This window comes from Chroicocephalus ridibundus, chromosome 4 (genome assembly GCF_963924245.1).
Source record: "Chroicocephalus ridibundus chromosome 4, bChrRid1.1, whole genome shotgun sequence".
Classification (NCBI taxonomy): Eukaryota; Metazoa; Chordata; class Aves; order Charadriiformes; family Laridae; genus Chroicocephalus; species Chroicocephalus ridibundus.
In genome coordinates this window covers 55,950,916-55,972,692 of record NC_086287.1, presented here as the reverse complement: position 1 = coordinate 55,972,692, position 21,777 = coordinate 55,950,916, and the positions used below count along the sequence as shown (strand labels likewise).

The following is a 21,777-nucleotide window of genomic DNA, read 5'->3' as shown; positions in this document are numbered from 1 at the left end:
CTACTGGGCCCTTAATTCAGCCACAGTGGGAGACTATTAAGCTCAAAGACAACTGTGGAAGAATTGCACGCAAATTCCAGAGTGCAGCTCTCAAACAAGCTTCGTGAGGAATAAATTTCATTGCAGAGCTGCGATACGCACTGTGGTTTAACAAAGGGAAAACCTTTTGTTTCACCACTTAAAGGATGCCGACACCATTTGCTGTAGCGAGGTATGGGATGTGTCCTTATCATTCACTCCATGATCATGCATAGAGGCTTTTTTTCCCCCCACCTTGCTTTCTTTTTTAAGCTTTATTAATAGAAGAAGAAAAAAAAAAAAACAAAAACAAAACACCAAAAAACAACACACCCAAAGCCTACATAGGCAAACCACCATGAAGACACAGTCGGTCAAGCTTGACATCTCAAAGAGCATCACTGAAACACAGGTATACTGAGTCCCTACAGCACTTGCCACCGCGTGACAAAAGCACATTATATTTCTTGTCTTACGGTGATCTATCCCACTTCCCATAGCAAATTTCTCTGTGGATCAGAACTTTCGAGTACCTTAGCAGCTCGGAGGCAAACCATAAAACAGCTACCAGATATCAGTGTCCTCAAGTTCCTTTGTTTACTTTTCCTGACTATGTAGTTGTTTTTCCCATAGGGAACTCTCTATGCATTGAAGCGTCTGATGACATAGACAAACCATCTGATTTGAAGTTAATTCCTTCCCTATATTCACCCACCGTTCTTCAGCATTCACAAAGGGGTTATTGAGCCCCTTCACTGCAGGAAAGGATGGTTCATGCTGCAACCAGACAGTGTTAGACGTGAACAAATGTAGCATCAGGAATAACTTGCTTTTTGCCACAAAACCCCACATGCTGTGAAGCTCCCAATCTTAGGCTTTCAGTAAAAGGGAATCCCTCATAAGTGTCATGGAAGAACAAGTCTATCAGTGCAACAGAAAAAAGTTTGTATGGGGCTTTTTTGTTTGTTTAAAAAGATGCAAAAGCTGTTTAATTAGGATTTGTTTTAAAGATTATTCTACTAGATAGTTGACCGATGTAAAAACATTGCACCAGATGCGTTTTCTTTTCTTCCCAATACCAACTTCTTGCGTGATTAAGGGCAAGTGGTGGTGGAGTTAAGAACATAAGAGACGCCTTAAGATACTTCAGATACCTCCTGCCAGGGGATTCAGTCACAGGTGAGGAATTCAGGGAGAACTAGTCTCCCCTCACCTTTCTATTTAGTGTTTCTGCTGCTCTGTATGTCCCATCACAAGGCAATTAACAAAAACAAGCTTTGGACGATTTTATAAAATTTATTCAAATTAATCTAGGAAGTATTCCTTAGCACCAGGCGGTTATTAAAGCCATGCTTAATTTCAGATTCTGTTGCATTGCTGAATCCAGGCTTCAATGTGGTTACACATTTAAAATGCAATTTAAACATACATTAAGGATTCCAAAATCCCACAGCATCCACTTAGCCTCCCCTTCACACTTATCCATCAGCAATGGGAGACAAGATACCACAGTGACAAAAAGAGGTTTTGAAGGTTTTACAAGCAACTGCAGTTCCTTCCAGCACTTCTATGTTTTATCACGTATTTTCATTTCAAATGAGGGAAATTTGAGATTAAAAAAAAATGCTTCAAGTCCATACTCCTGAATTGTAGCATTTGGTTCTGCTCCTCAAGCAGGATCAGAGGGCACAGTAGTTATCTTAATTCCTGGCTATCAATTAAATAGCTGCAGAAGTCCTGAATTTGTTGTACATGCTTTGGATTGCAGCCCATACTAGATCCATTTGTTTCTGATGAGGAGCACACGTTTAGATCTAGAAGAAAGATGTTCTGTGACAGCAAGAAGAGCAACATTTGCTTTCATTACTTAGTCTGACTGCTTTTCTGTGCTGCAGATAGAAATAAATCCTTGCAGCTGGAGCAGAATAAATTAAGAGAGGGGAAAGAATTTGGATGCAAAGAACAGCCCTTAAAGTAACCAGAAAGAAAATACTCTGCAGCAGATCCAAATGGGGATGCGAGATACGCAATAACTAGAGGCAGGGTGACACAACACAAGATAAAGTTTAATAAAGGATCATGTTTCAGCGTAGCTGGAAAGATTAAGAGTAAAGAAAAAAGAAAGACTTTACTAAAAACTATCCCCTGATATGCATCCAATCATGCATATAAATGTGCTTTTAATTTGTAACACTATAGCATTTCAAATGTTTCACAAGTTGTGAAATTTAACAAGAGCTATGTTGCTTTAGGCTGAATGTGTTTTGTTTTTGCCTAAATTACTGAGCCAAACACAATGTGTGGAGTTTCAACTCAACGCAGCATTCATGTGCTAACATTTTCTCTGGTTAATGCTTTCTTATGTATGGACTCATAGTGAGCGGGAAGTGATTAAACAAGCCAATTATTTGTTGGCTACATTTGGTTGTTCCTCCTCACCCCTCAGGAGCTACATGAAGCCTGATGCAACCTCTCCCTGTAAAATATTTCAGTGACTTCTGCATGCACACTTCTCCTGGGTGGCTCAACGAAAGGAGAGTGAATGGCACCAAACTGCTGTCTTCTTGTACGGACTTGCCAATTGGAGCCTCAAGACCACTTTAGACTTCAGGAAAAGGTACCACAATACGTCTGGGCTTTATTCAACAGAAGTAACAAGCTTTGCATCAGGAAATCACGGTATGTAAGAGTTTCGGGCATATATCATACAGTACCTTCACAGATCTATCAAAGTATTTGAGCCAACAAGGGTAAATCATGCTGTTGTTCATTAATGCTTCTTTCAACACAGTTTCAGAAATATATCATTTTAGTCTGTAAGAAAAGTGAAGACAAAACAACTAAAAATTTCTAGTGAAAAAGAAATTTTAGTCCCTGTCTGTATATTTTGTCAGACACTAGAACATGAAACATATAAGAGGGAGTCCTGATTAGTCCAGTTTTACAGCTGATGCTTTAGATTACTGACTATTAGCAGGCAATTGAGATCACCTTCAACTCTTACACAAGATGCAGCTAAAAGGAACTATTCTTAGTTAGGCACTCAGAGGAGAAGCCTGCCAGGAAACCCAAACAGTTCTAGAAATAAACGCTTGTAAAGCAGTATTCTTAACTGATAGGCATAAATATAGTAACCCAGCACTCTTCCAGAGAGCACAGAGCAAGCTGGGGAGCATAAAATTGCAGTCCAGCATCACTGCCAGAAAGCCCAGGGAATTGCTCCCATGCTGTCGTGTTGGTAACTCTGACTCCATAGCCTATTTTAAAACATTGAATATTATTCTAACAGTAGCATTGCTGTTAAGGCCACGGAGATTGAATTTACTGTCGGGGGGGGGAAAAAAAAAAGGAAAAAAAAGCCAAAAATATTAAGACAACATAAGGCCAGATTCTGATTGGAACTATACTGTACACATGCATTAACCCCAGTGACTTCAGAGTAATTACACAAGGTTGCTAAAATTAGCATCTTGCCCATAGCACCGAGCAAATTAGAAGCGTGTAGACACAGATGAAAGGAGAGACAGGAACCAAGAGCAGCAAGACGCTGCCCCCATGAAGTCTTTGCTGTGCTGATGACAAGCAAAAGGAATTTGGGAGGAAAAGCCATTCTATCCCAATCGCTCCCTAGGAGCCTGAGTGGGAGGGTGCCGGGGTGGAAGGCACCTTTTAACAAAAGAAGGGAGTGTAATGGAGAGCTCAGGAAGCCTTCAAAAGGAGAGACAGTGAGTTTGCCTGCCAGGCAGGTTTTTGCAAGATCTCATCATTCTATTTATAACACCACATGCCATGATACATTACATCACACCACGGGAGATATGCATGCACACCACATGCAACAAAATGCATCAGAAACACTGTGGGTTCTCTCCAGAATAAATGCCCCCGGATCGCAGTAGTGGCTTAGAGGCAAGTTCTCCAGGAAGACTATGAAATTCCTTGGCAAAAATTTGTAACCTATGGAGTTCACTTTCACATTCTGCCAGCTCAGCACTTGAAAACTTACAGCATCTATCAACACCCCCCTGTTTTCCCTCCCCACTTTTTTCATTTGTTCTGGGTTTATTCTTGTCTTTTCCTCTGAGAACGAACTGCAGTGTAATCTTTCCTGTATTTAACTGTGTTTTATCCCTCTACCTAGCCAGGAGCTCATTCAGGCATCCTGTTTCGTTCCATTAAAGGAAACAGTCACAGGTAACTCTCCAGCAGGCCTGGGGTGTCCCAGATATTCTGGAGCAATACGCTGCACTCAGGATTGTGACCAGACATAGCTTTGGATAACTTGATCTAGTTAGAACTCTGGAGTTGACGAGTTGGAGCAGATGACATCTAGAGGTCCCTTCCAACCTGAATTACAATTCTATGATTCTCAGTATATTTCCTAATGATGTAGCTACCATTTGCCTTCTAAAACCACTAATATAACAACCAAGTGTACCACCCAAATTATTTTTTATGATGTTTTCTTTACTTTGATTTATTGGTGTTGAAATTCTCTTACAGTAGAATAGGCAACATTATTAAGACTGACTTCTACAAGTGTTTGCCCTTCACAGGGGGACAACATTGCTAAAAAAAAGAGAATGAGTCCAAGGGCACTTTTTAACTTCCAAATATTGGTTGTAAAACGACAAGACCAGGAATTGTATGGCAGCAGGGGAACAGTTGCACAGAATGCATCCCAAAAGAAGATTTAGAAGCTCTGGATTGGTATAAAAGCAAGATAAGATTGGAAACAACAACTGAAGGAGAGATGTGTCATCTCCTTCTAGGGCTTGTCCACATACAGACAACATTGCATTGGTATCAGTTATGTCCTTAGCCAAAATAAGAGATAATCATATAGTTAAAAAAATAAATATAATTTTGAAATCCTTAGGAGATTATGCATGAAAATCCTCATTAAATGCCTATTACCAAGTTTTGAAAAGAAGTACTATGTGAGCACACAACTAATTGAAGACTGCATCACAGCAAACGTGCACAGTGGCACAGAAGAGAGATTGCATGGGACACTCTCAGTTGTTATTCCCTAAATTCTGTATACTTGACATTGTAAATTTGTTGATATTTGTTTACTACAGTATTTTTTGAAAGGAACATTATTTTCTGTAGCATGTCAGAGCTCGTCCTGGCACAGGGTTTCCATTTCACTTAAGAGGTGGAAAACACGGAAGAAGTAGAAGTTTTGGCATGAATTTAGCAAATGGGGTAAGATTGTTAATACTGCAGCATGAAGAAAATTTTAATGAGAAGAGAGAAAAAGCAAGCAAGCCCAAAGTTATGCAAGGCAAAACAAACAAACAAACAGATCTTAGAGATACTCTGGAAAAAGCAGCAGCAAGGATTTCACTCTGGCATTTTCAGAACACTTAGTATTATCTGTATTTACTTTGGTGAGTCAAGTAGCCAACCATCAGACTGAGCTCTCGGTGCCTATTTAGTTAGCTGTCTGAGACAAGCAGGGTTTAGTGTGCAGTGTTTGTTGATTCTAAACATAAAAGGATCTCATCTCTCCACTTCAGTTAATAGGATTATATATGCTGGGCAATCTGCAGGGCATCAAATGCCACACTGAAATCTTTACTGAAGTAATTGTTTAGTCTCCAGATTTTGAGTCACAATCATAGACAGGTTTTTGCCCAGAATTTGTATTATGGAAAAATAAATAACGCCTCAGGCTGCTGAGCGGAGCAAGTGAAAGTAGCTTTGTAATCAGTTTGTTTTAAAATTAAACTGTCTAAATCTATACCTGCTTACATTGCATATTGCCAAAAAACTTATCCAAAGAAAATAAGCGGTGTCCCCATAACAACGGACAGCATCGTGACAGCTTTTGTGAGGAAAGGCCCTGGCTCAGTGCCAGCTGCCCAGACCCTTCCATCGCGTCAGGCCCCATACTACGAGTTCACTGGAGTGGAAGAGCCCCAAAGAAGCGATGATCCATTGCTGGGGAAAGCATTCAACAATAGAGGAAACTCAGAAAAGCGTATCGAGTCCAGACTGATGCTTTCTCCTTCTCCTGTTCTCTATACCTCAGGAGTATTTTGGAAGAAGCCAAAAGATATGCAGGGGTGCTTTGAAGTAAAGCTGGTATTTGAACCTAAGGCTGTACGTCCCGTTATTTGTGAAGCAAATGTTGCAGCAAGTTGGTGCCATTTAAAGATGATATTCAGGACACCAAACTACTGCCTGTGTTTGCATCCACATCAGTACTTAAACCTGACAAAGACCCTTCCAAAAAAATAAGCCTATAAACTCCGAACAGACGTGAAGGAGATCGCGTATGAGCCTGCTGCATTTTGAGATCGGCGCTCTGCGATATTTCACTAACAGGTGGATGAACGCAGATGAGTAGAAATATGTACCACATCCTCCTGCCTTTCCCAATATGAATTTCACCCAAAGCACACATTTCACCTCACCAGACCAGATGGAGAGCACAGACCAGCGGAAGAGCTGTTCCCTGACAGACTTTGCATCCCTCTAGCACTCTGTGCACTTCTGTCTGAAATAAGGTCCTGCAGCCAGAGCGCCGAGCATCCCTGACCTGCTCCGACAGCCTGACCCACTGTCACACTAACTCACTGCTGAAATTGTAACCAGCTAACGAGACTGCTAGCAACAGGAGAGTGCTACCTGTCAGCCCACAAAGCCCAGTTTCCTAGAGGGTGGTGAAATGCACAGTTCTGTAAATGGTTGGGGTTTTCTTGGTTTCAGTGTCCAAGAAAGAGGGAAGTGTCCAGCAAAACACACCACTGTTCTCTACCAGCTACACTTTTTCTGCATTTAAAAATTAAATTAAGTTAAGTAGTATTATTTCTCTTTAATGTCTTCACCATCAACAAAAACTTACTTGCAACAGGATGCCCTACAAATTCATACATGTTTCTCTGTTTACACCCCTCTTACTCAGCCACATCTAATCCTTCCACTGGGACTTGTCTGGGGGTGAATTAGAAGTTGGGTTGCTTCTAAAACACTGGCTGAAGCTCCTTATCTAGAAACCTCACTTTCAAAAGACAAGTAATTTAGCTTGCCAACCAGTATTTAAAAAAAAATAAAAAAAAAAAATCAAAAAACCACACAGCACCAAACCCATAATTTCACAACCCTTTCATCTAGATAGTTAATTTTACTAGGTCCACCAATTTAATTTTACCCCTCTCACAGTAACACTGAACTCACAGGTTTAGGTTGCCAAGTCTTGCTGGGTAGCGATGCCCAATGCAGATTGACACCAGCCTGGTGACAGGAGTGTCTTCAGCCCCACGGACCATTCCTGGCTTGTGAGGAGCCTCTGCTCTGTCTCTCAGCAAGCGGCCAGCAGCCCCACAAGCAGCAGAGCCCTCCTGCAAGGAGGAAATTCTTGAAGGGCCTCCACAACACAAGAGTTCTGCAGAAAGCATCCTGTCTCCATTTTCTTATAGGCTGTAACTTTTTCATCCTGATACTGTCCACTACTGCTGTACATTAAAACAAGTAACTAACTACTCATCACTCCTTTTAGCCAGGCAGAATTGCTTCTTAAGCACAGTAAAAGGACATACCTAAACCACAGGTTTCCAGCCTGCCAGCCCCTGCCTGTCTCTTCCCTTCCCCCTTCTCCACTACATCCCTTGGGCCCTCTCCCACACAGGCTCCCCTCCACTGGGCACACCTGGCAATCAGAATTTTGCGTTTGCTTTGAGCTTGAGTTATCAAGTTTGAACACAGCTCTGAGACCTTGTACTGGTTGTTTTCATACCCTCGCTCCACACACCCAGACAGCAAAGTGAGACAGGGTACGGCGTTTCTTTCCAACTGGAGGAGAAAAGTAACAAACCCAGCCTTTGCAGTGATGCTCACTGGCACGGTTCACACATCGGAGTAAGGGCTGAAAGGTGTCTCGTGTAGGGGCTCTTGGAAAGCATCCTCCTACTAGACAAGCCTAGAGCAACCTCCTACTGCACTCTCACATCCAGATATGACAGGAGACTAAGAAAACTGTCGTTGCTGAGGTCGGCAGTTTTGCCTGAGCTCTGTGCCCGAAGACAAGTGACAATATTAAATTCTGCCAACTTGAGGGGGAGCAAAGTTCCCAGGATGCTCAAACAACTGGCAGAAGCTGCCTTATGGTTGCCACACCCATCTTGGCAGAGGTTATCAGTAGAAATCATTGAATTATTATTTATTTTGATGGAAGTCTGGTTTACTACTGCTTATGTTTAACAGGGGCCAAGATTTACATTTCTATCAGACAGCTTTAAGTGACAATAAGTAGAGAATACACAAAAAAAGTTAAAGGATCAACACAGCCTTAACCTACACCCACAGGGTCCTAAAACAGAGATGAAAAACTTGCTTTTGTCCACGTTGTTCTTGCACAACAGAATTTGCTTAGCTGCTTGTCATTGACCACAAATTAAGTTATAAAATACATAAGTGAACTCCTATGGTATTTTTAGTTATTACAATTTCCATGGAAATTTTAACAGCAATAACTGTTTGGGGAAAGTGTTGAGGCAAATGGGATTTAAAATTTTTCTAGCTATCATCCATGGATGGAGAAAGAATACATTAAACTGTTTAATACCTCTTTGTCAGTCAATGAATAAGCCATGACAAGGTAAGATAAGAGGTTACTTGAGTTGTTGGAAGGTCTTTCCTCCAATCAAACCCAGCTACATCTCTGTCAGAGACAATATTTTTTACCCCAGCAGCTCCTGTACCTACGCACATAATTTAATCCCAAATCTCCCTTTCGAGGCAGTTCCTCTTCAATAACCTCTTGACAACTGTGTCTTCGTCTCACGTGTGGTACAACCAGCAGAGAGCAAGCAGTGGACTTTCAGAGGGAACATCACCCCTGCAGAGGAAGGCGCTGATGGAGAGCTTCCCCAGCAGTGGGTTTTGCCTCTAGTCAGGGGGGTGTGGCCACAAGCATAAAGCCACTGAACTGCGTGGAACAGTGACTAATAGCAAGCCCAACTCAAGCTAGCAAAATATTTCGCATGACTAAGTACGACTTCAATAGGAAAATAAACCTTTATCCAGAACCACCCAAAAACACTTGTCTCTGGTATAACATGGCTCCCATTGCAGAACGCAAAGGCTCTGCAGTACTGAGGGAAAGGAATATTGTCCCTATTTTGGGACCCAGTCGTTACCGTTACTTGACAAGGTCCCCTTTGCCAGTGAAGCTGCATCCAGTGTCAACACCTGCCACTCACGCAAATAAAACAATACATAAAGCCTCATTTTTTTTAATTGAAGCTGATACTTTTAACCTCTTGCAAGCATGAAGTAAAAAGCACACACATGCTTGGTTGACAGATGGTAACCTCAGAAAGCAGCAGTTCTGCTGGAAATCTGCGCCAGCGTTCAGGGAGCCGAGCTACACGGACGGATCACAGGTCACAGAAAATCCACAGACAAGGAGAGAGAGCCCAGCATAAGTTTCTTAAATCTTCAGTCATTATTCTAACTACGTGGTCTCAGCTTCAGGTTTGAAGGCACCTTTTAAACAATTACGACACTGACAGTTTTTATTCTGTTGTTTATTATTCCGAGGGGTTTATGTTGCAGACTTTACTGAATCAGTGTTTCCAGTACTGTTCTTATGGACAACGACTGATGTTTCCATAGCCAACAATAGCTCTCAAGGTCTCTTAAAAGCCTAAGTATTTATTGATACACAAAGTTACAGCTGCCTAGTACTTTTTAAGTAGTCTTTCATGATCCAAATATTTCATAAGCTTTTTTTTTGGTCAAAACAAAGCATCACAATATAAACATCAGCTATATTTGGAGAATTTGGGGAACGAAGACCACTTCATTACTTTTATGTTATTTAATTTCAATGCATTTGTTTTAGGTGTAATCCTACTGTAAGCATAAGTGGTACATGCTTGTCACCTGCTATAGCTTATGCTTAGGACTTGGAACAGTCTAGCCCTGTAACATGTAACAAAACATTTGCCACTTTATCACAAGTTCCACTCAAACCTCCTTTTTGAGATTATCAACACTTTGAGGCAAAGTTCACAAACAAGGGAAAAAACATCCTGGATGATTTCCTGCGCTGAAACATTGAAGTGAACGTAGATAGAATCACAGAATCATTTAGGTTGGAAAATACCCCTGTGATCGAGTCCAACCATCAACCCCACTCTACAAAGTTCTCCCTTACACCATATCCCTTAACACCACATCTAAACGACTCTTAAACACATCCAGGGCTGGTGATTCCACCACCTCCCTGGGCAGCCTATTCCAGTGTCTGACCACTCTTTCTGTGAAGAATTTTTTCCTAATGTCCAGCCTAAACCTACCCTGATGCAGCTTGAACCCCTTCCCTCTTGTTCTATCGCTAATTCCCTGTGAGAAAAGATCAGCACCAGCCTCTCTACAATGTCCTTTCAAGTAGCTGTAGAGAGTGATGAGGTCTCCCCTCAAACTAAACAGTCCCAGCTCCTTCAATCGTTCCTCATAAGATTTATTCTGCAGGCCCTTCACCAGCTTCGTTGTCCTCCTCTGCACTCGCTCCAGCACCTCAATATCTCTCTCGTATTGAGGTGCCCAGAACTGGACACAATACTCAAGGTGTGGCCTCCCCAGTGTTGAGTACAGGGGGACAATCACCACCCTACCTCTGCTGGTCACACTATTTCTAATACAAGCCAGGATGCCATTGGCCCTCTTGGCCACCTGGGCACACTGCTGGCTCATGTTCAGCCGCAGACAGCGCAGAAAGTATTCAATGTTGCACAACAAACCACACAGAGTAGGGTCAGGAACCTAGAACCCACATGCGAAAGCCACAGGCACTCATGTACATGGACAGAGAGCACATACTCATAAGCAATTTGAGGTGGACCATCTATTACTATGTAAAACCTTGCAACCCATACACATACAGGTAACAACATGGCACCCAGTAAACCTAGTTGGGCATTTTCCCTGTTCCACCTCTTTCCCGTTTAAGCTTTAACCCAGGCCCCTGGATATTCAGCACAATGACCTGCCATAGGAGAAATCCCAATTTACACAGGGCGTAAACAGGCATTTCAGAAAGTACATGTCAGGCATTTTCAGAAACGCTCACAACCACCTCAGGTATATTTTTATTATTCAAGTCATTATATACCCCCACACTGCCAGTCTCCTCTCTGCTATTTTTAGACCTGGAACTCTTCAGGTGGGAAAAGAGGTTGCATAAAGCGCTGGCAAAAGGGGTTTCCTGGCTCAATTTAAATTACAACGTAGATTTCATTACAAATACCAAGATTATACCTGACATGTCACACTGCAGTTTCCCTGCTGTCACAATCCAGGCTGCAATTTCTGCAGGTGACAATACATCAGAGGAACAGTCAAAAGCCACATGCTGCTCTGCTCCAGACAGACACATTGTCCCAAGTCTTTAGATCATTGCAACAAAGAGCACAAGTTCATCAGAAAGATGGCTAAAGGCAAGAAAGGAGATTTATGAATACTGCAGCCCTCTTAAATACTTTTGAGCTATGTGACTTACAGAATAGGTGCTGGTGCAATCCAAATACTAATCCACATTCATGCTCTACTCTAACAAGACACAGAGAAAACAGATTATTTGACTTAAGCCATAGCTTCAGCATGAGATGCGCTTATCGTGCTCGCCTGGTCTCCAGGTGCATGCCTTTGCCATGTCCTACCCATAAGTCAGGAAGAGAGATGGTGTGATCACCTCTTCTTGCGATCACTGCGGTTCCTTCTGAGAGGAGACTCAGGCATGCTCTCTCACGGTCCAGCCTGGCCCTGTGGCTCAGGGAGGAGAGCAGTCCCACCCACATACCAACCCATCACGACTGCAAACCCCACGATGGCTTTAGGTGGGCTAATTAAAGACAGGACAACCTGATCCGCTGTGGCAGTGAAACAAGTCCTGTTCAGAGTGACACTCCGGTCACTCATTAATGAAGCAGTTGTTTTGCTGTATGATTACACAGGGGTGTTCAACCCAAATAGACTCCAGTTAGAACTTGCTTTTAATTAGGCTACAAAGACTTTAGTAGCACAGTGGTTATGACTGTTAATGTTTTGTTCCACAACCAGATCTTAACAAATTTGTGAAGCAAAGTTTCCTGATAAAGAAAGAAAAAAAAGATTGGAAAAAAGTTTTGAAGAAGTCCATAAGGAAGACTCGAAAAAGATTCACACCATGAAAAAAATCCTGTGTCGGAGAATTAACTGCAAGGTGAATAACAACTATGCTGTGTTCAGAAGTTAAAGGCTGGATATGACTCTAGGGCTGTATTTAAGAAGTTCAGACAGAAAGCCAAGTGCTGACAGCAAGGAGGTATAACTCAGATGAGATGGTTTCAAATGGGCCATCTGGCCAGCAGAGGAACAGACATGGCAATTGGAAAACCTGAAGATCCCTCATTATAGCACATCACAACTGAGACTATGACTCTGTTTCCAGCTCTCCTTGAGAAAGCTCGCCCACACACACAGAGCCCAGGTGACAGCTACTCTGATTCAGTGCCAACCCAAGAAGGCTCCGCTTTTGGCTGCCTGCACCATCTCTCAGCAGGGTGGGAACTTGCAAAATGAAAAGGCAGCAGCTGTCTTTGTGGGGGAGACCTATCAGGGGCTCTGCATGCTGCCACCACAGTGCTCCCATGCAGATTTCAGCTGAAGCAGGGCTCCAGTCACCACCCCTGCGCTGTTGGAGAAAACATCTGCCACATGTGCTAGGAAGAGGATAGGTACTTCTATAAGCAGAGGCCGTTTAATCCTTCCTAGCTCAATTCAGTCCTTGCAGATAGCCCCCCAATGCTTCAGTTCACAGCTAGTGTTATTCTTTTGCTTCTTTCCCCTCCACATCCCCTTTCATGCTCCAGAGATACCAATGAGGAGGTTAGAAGGAAAACATTCAGTGACCTCAAGGCCATATTTTGTACAGGAGTCACTCTATTATTTACACCGAGAGGCTATTAAAACATAGTTACCTAAAGTCTTACAGCACAAATGCTCTGCTACACTGAAGTCAGACACGCTTGTGGTCTTTGATAATATAATATGGATTGTTTTTTTTTTTTCCCCTGTTTCTTTCCAGCTCTGATACCTGGCAATCAAATCTCTACTGCAAAATACGTTAAAGTTAAACTTCTGCAAGGCAAAAATTTCTTCTAGAACTTCTAGAAACACTGCACATGCTTCAGTTTTATCTGTTTATTGGGTTGCTTTTTGTCTGTGCCTTTGGGGATCCTGTTGTGTTTAATTGGAAGAGGAAAGGTTTTGTTCTTTGGCAGAGGGGGGAAATGGGGAGGAGGGAGGGAAGGAAGAGGGGAAGGAATGAAGAGATTAAAGCCCAAGTTTTTCTGTTGTGGAGTCACACAATAAACCATAAAGCACTACATGTACTCACGCACCAGTTAAAGGAGCCTAGAGAATCGAAATCGTACTGTTCCCTCATACCAAATCTTAAATAAGATGGAGATAAACTCCTTTTTCTTCAGCACCAAGAACCAGGTTGTTTCTAACACCATTTGTTTCCCACGTTTAATGAATACATCAGACCTCTTCTCCAGCTCTCACTGTAGTATAAAATAAGTTCTTTAAGAAGGCAGGTCAGCATGCATTTTAATAACTGCCCCGCTTATGTCCTCTCACATTGGGAAGATGGGAAAGCTGTTTCTGCTGGGATGTGGGGCAGACTGTAGCTCATACCTCCAGAAGCCCATTCTCTTCCACAGCAGGCAATCTTGTACAGAGGATATTGGCATTCACGCTCCACTTCAGGAGCCACAATGTATACCTCACTGTTTATTGATAGCAACATGGACTGGAATTACCAAGCCACTGACTGTTTCTGGCTTCCTGCAAGTCGATGATTTAGCTGTTACCTTGCGGATTAACTTTAACCAGTGGGAAGAGCACATCCTAGATATCCTTGAGTAGTCTTGTGATAAAATTCCCAGTTGTTCTTATTTGTAAAGTTTCCTTTGTCTTCACTGTTCTTTCTTTACATGATTTCATCTCCTTGGATGCTCCTCATACTTTATTTTTAAACTCCAAGCACTTCTACACCTCCATCAATTTTTATTATGTGTAGGATTTACACTTTTTTCTGTCCAATTCAGATGCATAACGCATTAGCTTGGTTGAAAACTTCTGCAAGTTCTCAAAACTGCACAGTTTTTAAAATAAACTGATTTCCCACACTAGTCAGCCCAGCAAATTTAACGCCTCAAGCGCTGTAATAACATGGTTTTAAATAGACTGCTGAAATATTAATCTTAGCGTTCATTATTCTTTCACTCTGCCTCTATTGTTTGATGTTTCTTCTCATGCCATCCAATATTCTCCCTGTTTATGTTTCAATATCCTCTGGACATCATTGCACCCATATGATGACTCACATGTTGGGAGAGCTGTGTGTTTTAAGCCTCGCTGTGTTCCAGAGGAGCACATTCCTTATTCTTCACATGGAGCCAGTTTTCTTTGAAAGATCTGGCCTGTCTTTCAAAAACCTCTTTAAATTTAAACATCTATGTATATTAAAGTTTGTAATACTGTAGGTACCTTAGGTGATCAAACCGTAGTCTTACCTTTTTTTCCTTGGGTTTGGTATTCATCTAGATGTTCTGACAAATCACAAAAAAAGTAAGTGAGCCCCTCAGCAATCCCCTTGCTGCAGGCAAGGCACCAAACTGAAGGACATTGTGAAACGAGATAGCAAGCACAAGCAGTAATACTGGGCCAGTGCCATTGGAAATTGAGAAAGATACTCTTTAAAGAGGGACTCCACTCAGGCAATCTTTTGTAAAAGCTCTATATTATATCCCAAGAATGGACTGGTGTTCAGACTGAGCTTTAATTTGGTGGTTTACTTATGATATACTATTAGTCAATGCATAGAATTTTGTTACATATTTAGTACAAAAGCTTTTTTCTAACGATGGGTTTGTGTCATCTGATTTAGTCGAAGGATTATAAGCTGCCCATGAATGTATTAAGGCTTAAAAAGAGAAGTCTTCAAACCACCCAAGGAGACAGGTTCTGGAACAAATTCACAACTGGGGAAGCGAGAGGAAAAATTTTCAGTAGCTAACTTTAAGACAAAGACACTTTTGCAAGAGCAATGTCAGCTGCCTCCAGCAGCAGGACCCTAGGTTTGGTGAGCAGAAAAGCCCTCCTGCTTCTACCTTCAGGGAGAATGTACTTAGTACAGCAGAGCCAGCAGATACAACGCTGTGTCCCTCTAGAGGCATTATATACCTATCACCCTGTGTACCTACTACAGACTTTAGGAGTTTCCAGTATCTTCCTCAAAAAGAATGCCCCACAGCCTCGCAGCTCTTCCAGGAAGCTCATCTTTTGCCGCTTAGATCTTCAGCTACACCACACACAAAAAACCCTACCAACCACAAACAACCCAAACTGTGCTATCTCCAAAGCAGCTTGGAGGCCTGGGGGAGTTTTAGGCTTCACACTGCTATTAATGAAAATAAAGACTTAACTCCTGTGTGCTGCTGGCAAGTTGCCTTTGGCTCACAAATTGAGCCTCCCACAATTCATCCAGCACAAACTCTATGCCCTGCTGCAGGCATCATTCCCTGGGTATAAGCGCAGTAGCCATCCTGGTCTTCTCTGAAAGACTGAACTTCATCCAAGCTTAGTGTGCAAGACCTGACCTTGACCTGCAAGTTTGATCCCCAGAACAAATAAGAGATTCATTGCTCACTGCTTGGCTGTCTCACCAGATGTTTCTCCCTTGCAAGAACAGGCTATTTGATGATTGTCACTTGAAAAACCCCCGCTATTTTTAGCTACTAGAAGTAATCCTTAAGATTCCACCATGCCTTGGTGAGACACACGCAAATACTTCCTCCTTTTCTTGGGATGTTCTGTCCTATATGGGAGGGAAAAGACGAACATAGAGGTGAATGGAATAGAATATCACTTTTTCCTCCATTACTTACACACCACGCTGCAGTCAGATACCTGGGAACAAAAAAATAAAGATCCCAACCTAGAGCAAAAGTATCTTCTGAATTCAGCCATCCACCTTTGCGTATGGTCAGGCCACACTGAAGCAATGAATGAATGAGCAAGAGATATTATCTTTGAATTTTTCTAAAGAAAATGGAATAAAGTGAATGCACTGGATTATTTTGGTTGAAGCCATTGACATTCATATTTTCCTCAAAGCAATTTTATTACCTCTGCATACAGGTTTCATAATAACCAGCAGAGGAGAAGCAAAAGGCACCAGGAAAGTTCCAGCTCTGAAGAATTCAGTTCCTAACTGGTAGCTTGATGGAAAACATAAGGGTTCTTTATATCATTTATAGAGTAGCCTAATGGATGTAAGGAAAAAAGTATACAGACCTTAAAAGAAAAAAAAATGAAGATAGAAAAGTACATTTAAGATTTCCAGCCACAAGCAGTCCAGTTCAGTTTTACTTTCAGTCTGTAATTATCGAAGACCTTATCTCATTTATATGGTAATAACTTGTCTTGTGTCAACTCAACAAGCAGAGATAGCAGCTACACAGCGCTGGCTCCTTGAACACCATGGCTGGCTGAAGCCTCCCCGGCGTGGGCGGAAGGACCTGGCTGGGCTCAGAGTGCCGATTAGACTTGCCAATGAGCCAGGGCTAGTGGTGCTGCGAGGAGCATAACAAATGCAGGGAGTTTCTTGTGGCTACGAATTTAATTTAACTCTTTGCGGTTTTGCGCACACTCGGTATGAAAGCATTTTTTGGAGATATTTATTTGCCCAGGGAAGAGGAGACTTACCGTGGCAGTTTGGAAAGAACTGTTCCTTAACAAGGATCAGTAAAATTTCATAGCAAGGGAGAAAAACTATTCTAGGATGATTACTATAGCTGCAAAGCTGTATTTTCTCCAGCATTCTAATTAAATATAGATAAAGTGAGAAGAGAGGCCAAAACAGATCTGGACATTAATGAGATAAAGGCTTTAGTGTTTTGCAATTTCAGAGATAATTACTAAGGGATGTCTTATCCCCTCCCTGAAGAGGAGGAGGTGCACAGAGACCTCTGGGTTCCAACCAACCCTACAGCTCTCAGATATATTTTTTAAAAAAAAGTTAAAAAGTGTAAAGTTAGCCAGGTAGCAAACATCAAACAGAACAAGGATCCGGAATACAAGTACCCTGTACAGATAACAAACCTCACATCATGCTGCTTATTGAAAGTTCAGCTGCTCTAATGAGCTCTTTCTCAAAGAAATTAACTGTGGTTTTGCCCAAAACCCATTATCCATTTTGGGGCATAAGACAATGTTTCATTTCAACAAGTAATTTCCCACCACAAGCGAGACAGTGAGGTGTGGTGATTGTATGTACCAGAACTCCAATCACTGCAAGGTGGGTTGTGTTTTAGCAACGGTAGTCATTAAGTACATACTTCCAGCCTACCCAGAACAGAAAAAGCTGGGTTTAAGATGGAGGGGTTCAAAGCACACCTTTAATGAAAACCAGGCAGGATATGGTTTGCAGTCTAGGCTTTCTAAAGGGGTTCTGTGCCTTCCACTAGAGGGAAGTGTATTTTGTAGGTAAATTAGGAACAATAAGACAACTGATGTTATTTGGGGGCAGGGAGGGGGAAGCAGAAGGGAAAACCAGGGTTTGGTTTATGCCCCTGTAATACTAGCACACACTGCGCTGCTTTTTTCTCTCCCAGAAGGGACAGGCGGATTTCAGGAGGATCAGGTCTGTGCTCACTCCTTGATCCCTTGTTTGTGTATAAGAAGGGGCAGCCTGTTCAGATTACACAGCTGATGAAGCACTGGGAGTCTGGGTGTTTTAGGAACACTGATTTAAAATGCTTTGAATTCAGAACACTGAGTTTTATATGGGACTTACTTATTGTATTTAAATACAACACAGCAGTTTGTACCAGAATATTATTGGATGCATAGGATCGCTGACGGTAAAATAAAGGATTTAACATCAATATGTTTGACGACTGTGTTATTCTTTAACACAGAGGATGTTACACATGAATGCCTTAATGCCTACCACATCACGGTAAACCCTGAGCCACGCAGTCCAGAGGAAGAGTCTCTAAAATGCCACTTAGAGTTTCTAACCTCAGCAAGGGTTGGATTTCCATCACTTCATCTCTAAAAGCATTCCCTTAGCCATAGGTGCTTCAGGTGCATACAAAGAATGTGAAATTAAGGTGAGCAATTCAGAAAAGCTCTGACTGGGATCTAGAAGTTTTCCTTTAAGTGCAGCTCTGCCCACCACCTCAGCAATAACAAAACCCATCTTTTTCCACCCCAGCATAACCGTAATCTCAGTCATATCACAGACTCATGGAAGTGCTAGATCATGGACTGCTGTACTGGGACAGAGGGAAGTCTATGTCAGGGCAGAGGGGATGGAAAGACTTCGGTGAAGCCTTGGTAAAAAGATGCTAGCCATCAAAAGATAAGTCAGCTTTGGACAATCTGAAGTAGCCTTGGGAGAGATGTGTAAAGAGCAGACAACATAAACAAGAAACTGTTTTGCCTTAGTTGATATGAGCATAGCTGAATTTGTAGGCACAGGTCAAGAGGTTCAGCTTTTAAGCCTGGGCACAAAGGATTCAGTCTCCTGGGGGCTTAGAAGCCAGGGAAGGATTTTTGATAGTGAGTAGCTGCAATCTATGCCATCTTGGAAAAAAAAAAAAAGAAAAAGAAAAAGAAAATATAAGCAGGCATAAAACTGCTTATCAGTTGAGAACAACAGCATCAATAATGAATTTTCACTATTAATAAATCCTGCCTCCAGAGTTTTCCCAGAAAGCTTAATAAATATTTCATAGTCTTTCTTATTCTGAGAAGTAATCCAAAAGACGACTCTGAAAATCTTGAGGAAAGGCGAAGGAACTATTTAAAGTGTAAGTTTTTGACATGCTAATAGCTATGAAGGATTAGTGCAGTTTAGCTTTGATTGCATCAGGAGTGGAATAGCTACAAGAGAGATTTAATAAGACGTCCAGTGTAGCGCTATTAAATACTTCTCAAGCACAATAGAGTAATATTCCAAGAACACCGCAACCACCACACCATAATCTTCAGCAGAAAGAGCATTCCCTCAGTGGGATTTCCCCCCTGCCCCCAACATGGCTTAATTAGAACTCAAAATACCACACATATACCATGTTCCTGTAAGAGAACCTTGTACCATGGAAAATGTCTCACTTCTGATTCCTCGAGCACAAAACAAACAGCCACACACTCAGGGCAGAACAAAAAGCTGAGAAAAGCATCTTACAGTCTGTAAAGTTAAAAAAGTGAGGGTAAACCTCATTTGAAGTTGTAATGAAAAGCTCAGTCTCTAAAGGCTTTAAATGAATAAGCCAACACACTACTAAACATTTTAAATATGTATTCAAAGTCCTGTTAAATTCTAATGCTCCTCTGATGATTAAATCCGATTCTCCTCCTCAGTAAATAATTCAGTAGCAAAAAATTGCTTGGCCTGGAAAAGAGCCGAACAATGGGCCAAGACACTTCTCTGAGAGGTTTTGGCCTCAATTTTGACTTTGTGAGGAGAAGTTTCTGCAAAAGAGATGCTTTGAAAAAGTTGAAGTGTTTGTATTCGCAGCTGCAATTTAGAATCAGCATTTCTCACCTTTATTTTTTTTATTAGAAGAAGGAACAGCTGATGGCATGAAAAGAGAACCCAGCAACATAATTTATATAAGCTACTTCCACAGGAGAGCAATTTTCTTATTCAAGGGCAAAGTACTGTTTTTTTCTAGTTGCGATCAGAGAGGTTCATCCTCCGACACAACACGCTGGAGTTATGTACTTGGGAGTGCAGATATCTAGGAACCTCATCTGGAGTAGACTCCAGAAAGCAAAATGCTATTCTGTGTCTGGTTTTGTTTATTTAACGTTAGCACAAAGATGCATCTCCCTAAGCACCGAATCTGGTTAGGAGTGAGACTGACACTAATAAAGTACTCCTGAAAGAAGAGGCAACTCAAGTTTCCTCCCCACTAGAAACAAACATTTTTAAACCAGAGACTATAAAGCAGTTTAAAAAACTTTCCCAGGTCAATTCCATTAATTCTGATGATTCAGAACATGGTTTGTCTGAAACAACAATCACAAAGTAAAAACCTCTTTGAGTGCACCTGAGCCTTCCTTTCCAGGCAGCAAAATGCCAACCCAACCAGCTTCTCTACAAAACAGAGCCATTCACAGGCATTTACAATCTCTTAGCACGTGATACTGTAAAACGCTCAAGCCACCCTGAGAGACTTACTGCTTAGGCATATACACACAGACCAAAAGAGAATTGCTCTAACAGAAGTGAAACACACAGAGCTATGTTAAAAGGTAGATAACCTGGTTTGGAACTACACTTAAGTTTTCCCCAAAATAGGAAGCTTTAGGTACCCCTAAAATTAGAGGGAAACCAGAGACAAGATACCCCAGAGCCTCACCTCATTCATGTTATATTTTCTTCAAGCTTAAGCATGCTTAGGTCCAGCTTGATCCTAGCCAACTTCAGTAAAAAAAATTAATTATTTCTAGATAGCACTTTCCACAAATAATTCTTAAAAAAACACCAAACAAACAGAGATTTAACTTTGTATTATTTCACAAAGAATTTACCTCCTAAATCAGAAGAGCAAAACTACATATATATATAACTGACCTGCTTCCCTTGGAGCTTTCTCCATGAGCAGTTTGCTTAGCTGCACAGACAAACCTTCATCGGCGACACCTTTTGACTGTGATCTCGGCACTGGAAACAAGGAGCAACACAACAAAATGCTTCAATCCCGAGGAATGATACTTAAGACTTAAAGTCTAAGACAGATCAGTTCAAGAATTGTAAGAGCAGAAAAAGTCTTCAGAAAAAAGTAAAAAAAAGCAGCAGTCACTGTAGAGTATCTTCTAATGAAACAATTCTGCACAAGGGAAGACTGCATGAAGATACTTACAGCTTTTGTATTCTGTAAATAGAAGCCATCATCAGTTAAGTCCCAGAAACATCAGCCATGTCTAAATCCCCACTTGACTACTTTTGTCCCCAACATTTTCCCTTTATCTCAGCTCCACATCATGAGCAAAATGGGCCATACCTGTCTCCCAGGGACTAGAGAAAATCTTGTTTGTTCCAGACCAAAACTACTCTATACTGCCCCATTAACTGCATTTAAACACATCACCTGTGGTTCCCACAACAGCACAGCACCATCACTCAACAAGGTAATGCAGTACAGCTGCCTTGTGTCCTGCAGAAGGACAGCACTTTACATCAGCCAAAACTCCACCCCAGCTCCTCTTTGGCAGCAGCAACCTGCTTTCAAATGCTTGTCTTTGTGGCTGCTGGGATGCCATGAAGGGAATCTCCTACTGGTACCAGGGCCCCGGGTTGGGCTGGTTTTGCCTCCACCACGTGCTCTTCTGGCAGTTAGCAAGTGCAAGAGGGCAGAGAGGCTCCAGCCTGGACAGGAGCAGAGGGTCTGGAGATCCAGGGGAGAGTAATGCAATCAGGGTGCCCCATGGCTAACACACGAAATGGTCTCAAGCATTTACTCGGTTAACATGGGTATTTCTTATTAAACATAGCTATGTAGAAACTCCCTCCTTTTTGTTGTTGTTGGGGTTTTTTTGTGGGTTTTTGTTTGTTTTGTTGGTTGGTTGGTTTTTTGGCATTGTCAGAGTGTCTGATTTTGTATTTTGACCCGACCTGGAGTACCATGTCCAGCTCTGGAGCCCTCAGCACAAGAAGGACATGGACCTGTTGGAGCAGGT

At 41.9% G+C, this 21,777-nt stretch overlaps 1 protein-coding gene across 9 annotated transcripts in view; it reads right to left on the bottom strand.

Annotated features, from left to right (window-relative positions):
* Positions 1-21,777, bottom strand: part of TUNAR (TCL1 upstream neural differentiation-associated RNA) — a 171,444-nt gene that overhangs the window by 123,410 nt on the left and 26,257 nt on the right. For 2 of the 9 annotated variants that reach the window (XM_063332745.1, XM_063332744.1), the window contains one exon: positions 20,672-20,761. The exons of the other annotated variants lie outside the window; for them this stretch is intronic. The gene's annotated coding sequence lies outside the window, so the exon portion shown is untranslated. The remainder of the gene's footprint in view (positions 1-20,671; positions 20,762-21,777) is intronic. 9 annotated transcript variants of the gene reach the window in all.